We start from the raw sequence: 5,101 nt of genomic DNA, 5'->3' as shown, positions 1-5,101 counted from the left end.
ACTGTTTACACAGCACAAGAACTGTATAATACTTTACTCAGTGATTTTGGGGTGACCAACTGATCAGAATTTGTATGGAGAAAATAGATTTCTGGTTTTGCCTCTGATGCGTCTGTTGAAGGCTGGTTTCCTGATGTAACAGGATATGGCAAGTAGCTCAGTGTTGGTAGGGCTTGGGAAGCCCGGAGGGTTGGCCGGTTCAAGTCGCCACCAGACCGAAAAATGGAGTGTGGACTGGTAGGCTGGAGACCCCCAAAGAAGCTGCCTCATGGGGCGCTGCTACCCACGCGGGCAGCCCCATTCCAGTGCGACCAATCTCAATTAATATAATTAATACAACTGTATTCTGCATAAATACTTGTTTTACATGATGATGTAATGTTTATTTATGCAGACCCCAGGACGAGTTTCTACCTTGGTTGTGGCTAATGAGGATCCAATAGATAAATAGAAAACCATGGTCCAATGTGCATCTTTCACACACACACACACAGTATAGTACAAAGGTAGCAGCAGCATCATTAGCATAGGTAGACAGGCCTAAAGTACTTAGTAGATGATGTAGTTGTCGTACTAGTAGTCGTAGCAGTAACAGCAGTGTTATGGATGCTCCATACCTCATGTTCATACACTAGCGGTGTTGTCACACTGGCTCAGTCACAGCATCATATATCCACTCACTGGCTCCCACAAGAGGAAGAGTATGATATTAAACTGGCCAATCAGGTAATCAATACAGCAGTGCAGACCCCCCCAGCTCCAACCAATAGCACGAGTGTCTGCCCAGTGTTAATTAGCACTGGCACATCTTTGCTCTCCTCTTGTCTCTGTGTGTCTAGCTAATTCAGCCTCTCGTTAACAACGCTTATACAGCCAATTACCATAAATCCCTGTTAGCCGCGGCAATTAACAGTAACGAGGCAGCGCTGCATGTGTTTCTACTGTTGTAATTAAGCCAGTGTGTTGTTAATTAGCAAAATGTGAGTGGGAGGTTTTATGCTCGTTAGTATGGCCATTTCATTCAATTAGCACCGTCATTAACGAGGTGTCTCTGTTCTAACAAAGTTAATGCAGGGAGGAGGCGGCGACTGGGCGATTAGCCTAGACAAACATGATGAGGAGCGTGGCACTGAGCCCAGGGAACGATATATGGAGGGAGTGTGTGTGTGCGTGTGTGTGTGTGTGTGTGTGTGTGTGTGATGAGCTCCAGGTAGTGTGGCAGCTTAACACACTCCCACTGTGCTGCAACAATAAGATATTTAATGACACTGCACACAGACACAAAGTCAAAACATGACAACACATGCACATCCACCTACATTCAACTGAACTTCGACTCAACCAATAGCAAAGATAGACCGTGTGTGTTTGCCTCTGCAGGAGACATTGAGCATATACTGTATTCTAATTCTACAAAAACTTAACAACAAAGTGTCAGTCATCATGTCAACTAAACTCAACTTCATGTGTAAAGAATGCCCCTTTAAGACAGTTTACAAAGTTATCTGCTAATGGATACCTTCAATTGACAAAGGTGATGTTAAGACTGTTTTATATGTCTCCAGCCATATATTAAGACATAAACAAATAGTCTGCTCGCAACAATAACGTGTGTCTGATATGTGTTTTGCTATAAAAATATAAAGTATAATTTCGGACAGTGCAGTAAAAGACAGAGCGCTAAAGATAAAAATAAAACAAAGAGTTACGGACTTTTTATGCCCGGAGATACAAGGAGCTCAGCTCCTCTGAAAGAGATATGGGCTCCCTAGAAAGACTTTAGGGGAAGCTCTGAAATATTCAGATTTTGGTGGTTTTTTTGTCCGTACAAATTTATATTTTGCTGTATTTAGAGTAGCTGCTAGAAAAGTGATCTTGCAATGTTTTCCATATATATTCCCCTGTTTGTTTTTTTTCTCCTGCAGTTGCCTTTAAAAAAGGCATTTTAGCCCAACCAACCACTGTAGGACCCAGGCACAGTTTCTCCTTTGTGGAGTCAAGGTGTTTCAGTCGGTTGCAATCTGCAATATCACTACTAGATGTCACTAAATACTACACACTGTTAAGTGTTCATTATTGAATCGACTTGTCTCTATCAAATTAAATTAAAGGTGTTTATTGTGTTATTTGTGCATTATAATGCAGCAATTTATGTGTTCTTGTTTTTTACATTATTATGGGAAGTATGACATTAATCATAATTTATTGTTTGCTAAATGATATTCATTTATGTACATGAAGAAAATGACATTTATATTACTTTTAATGGGCTTTTTTGTTTGTTTTGTTCTATTTTTGTTGAAGAACCTCTGACTCTGAAATAACACAGAGGGGAAAGAAATCCTTATAACAGATGACAAATCTAAAATGTAAATGAACCCTGCTAAACAAACAGTGCATCTGATCAAAACATCAAACTGTGTCTCATATAGAGAGAACACACATACACATTTAAGGCTACTGTCTGCATTTTCTAGTCCATAGCCAACAGAACAGCTTTTGAGGAAGAAGAATGGATGACACTAATACATTGAATGAAATGATCGGCTCAGGTTCCTTCAGTTTGGTGGCTCAGTAACTGCTCAACTTTATTCTGCTTTCTGAATCTTTTCTCCTGACTAAATTATAATGGAGACACATCATTTACTCTTCTATCTATTTTTATGTTTTTGGCACGCGCTCACCCATTTAGTGGAAACACATGAGAGGAGCGCTGCACCTCCCGTGGTGCATAACACACCAGACTGATTAACTTTAAATGGGAACTGCTCTGACATTCAAGAGATTACCAGAAATTATGACACGACACCACTGGGAAGAACGGTGAGCAAACATTACCGCTCTGTGTTGGTTAGAACCGAGGTGACCAGTGATCTGATGTGAGCTGTTTAACACCTGGAAGCACATGTGAACAGTGTTCGTAGCATTCAACCACTGATCTAGTAAAGACACAAGAGATAGGAAATATGTATTGGCAGGAATAATACTTCTATTTGATAGGACGCGGCCAAAAACATTGTGGGTTTAGATATTTAACGCAGTGTAATGAGCATAGCTCAAATTAGATATTAGAAATCAAATATACAACCATCATCAAACTGATATTTCTTACTTACTTCCTAACTATGCAGATAGTTTATATACAATTTATTGGTGTAACCATATTTATGAATATGCATGCAGCGCCACAGGCACAGGAGCTGTTCCTTCCCCAGTGCGGCCCATGCCTGTAGCAGTGTGTGATCGGCCCCTAAGTAGACACCACTCTGCACCAGGTGGAACAAATAATCTACACCCCAAAGTCTCGCTTTTAAAGCATTTAAAGTCATGAAATGTAAAACTGCACTCATCAAAAATGAATATATGAAAAATTTATCAAATAATCACATTTAATGTGAAAAGTGTGATCCCACACAAAATTATTAACTGAATCTGCCTTTCCCTTCAGCTGTACAGAGCTAATTATCGTCTTTGAGCTTATTGTTTTGGAACACTCTCACTGCAGCAGGCATCTGTTTTTAGCAAAACTACTTAAAAAGTTAGCGACTAACATATTGGAGCACTACAGCCCTGACTCGAAAACTTATAACTTAGAAACAACAAATTTAATTTGCAACAGCAAAGATGTTTTGAGGGAAACGTAATGACAACCAAATTATGTTTAACATTAACATAATAAGGAAATGGTTCATTGCCATTTGCCCCTGTACCAACACTTTGTTGTTGTACCTAGAATGTTGTTTGTTAACCCTGTGTAAAGAATCAAGGCACTCATTTTGATACATAGGACTGGGCTTGGTTAGGTTAGATTTAACAGAAGGACAGGGTTGAGCAGTTAGCAGCTAAACCGACAGATATTTTGATCAGGACCTGGTGGAGACCAGAGCCGAGCTAAAACGAGCATACTGGTGCTTGGGGAACCCCCTGCTATATTCAAGAGGTTACACTACATTAATTACATTTAATTATGCTACATTAATTACATTTAATTATGCTACATTCATTAAATTCAATTATGCTGCTAATTAAATTTAATCAATACACAAATTTGATGTGCAGTTGCCATTGATATAAACTCTCTTTACAGAATGGTCAAAATACCCATAATTATAATGACTTGTGTCTTTAGTCATCAATTGTAAACAGCGTGTTAGAGTAAATCTCTCATTAACCATAATTTATTTTGCAATCACTGCACTGCCAGCGACCTCTTCTGGCTATAATTAGATTTTTTTTCCTATCCTGCGTTGTGTTGTTTCTAAAAGAACATTTAAAGGCGTTTTTATTCCCATGAAGCCGTTGAAGCTCTGGGTTAAGAGTTGCTGCAGACTTCAGCTGAACATTTACAGGAGACACGCCAACAAAGAGAGGGATGGAGGGATGGAGGGATGGAGATATAGCAGGGGGAAGGGCTGCTGGTGTTGATGTGACACAAGATGAACATACTCCACAGTGAGCGGCCTCTCTTCCCAATCTTCTCCGTCTCATCTCTTTCTCTACCCCCATTTTGTCCATCCAAACACATTTTTATCCTTCACCACATCTCTCCAACTCCTCTTCTTCCTCTCTCTCCCTACTTCTAATTCTCCTCATCCCTCTCTCCCCCATTCCCCCCACCCCCCTCTCTCTCTCTCTCTCTGTTTCACTCTTTCTGATAAGAGCCTGTTCTCTTTGACATCTCAGTCTGACTCCATTACAGCTAATAGAGTGAGGCCATCTTGCCACTGACACACACATACACATGCACGCACGTTCACATACACATAGGGGTATCAGGAGACCCCAGTGGATGATGGGAAAATACAACATTGTGTGAATGTCTACAGAAACACAGGCACATTTTGTTCATATTTAGCCTCAGCTGATCTCTGTCACACATAAATAATAGGACTATTTGGACTTTTAGCCCCTCCTTTATTCTAATCTGCTTTAATCTGGTCTAGTATATGTTTACACTCAGTCAACTACCATATAACCTATTGCTGCTATTAGATTTTAAAAAATATATAATCACATATTTCAGAGATAGTGTATGTAGACAGCACAAATTAGTGCTGTTGATTTTACAGGTGCAAGTGTGCAGTGTTCCACTGTGTTCACC

The sequence above is a fragment of the Morone saxatilis genome, unplaced genomic scaffold (assembly GCF_004916995.1).
Source record: "Morone saxatilis isolate NCDOM2014 unplaced genomic scaffold, NCSU_SB_2.0 Contig22, whole genome shotgun sequence".
Classification (NCBI taxonomy): Eukaryota; Metazoa; Chordata; class Actinopteri; family Moronidae; genus Morone; species Morone saxatilis.
Note: the sequence above shows the minus strand (reverse complement) of the source record.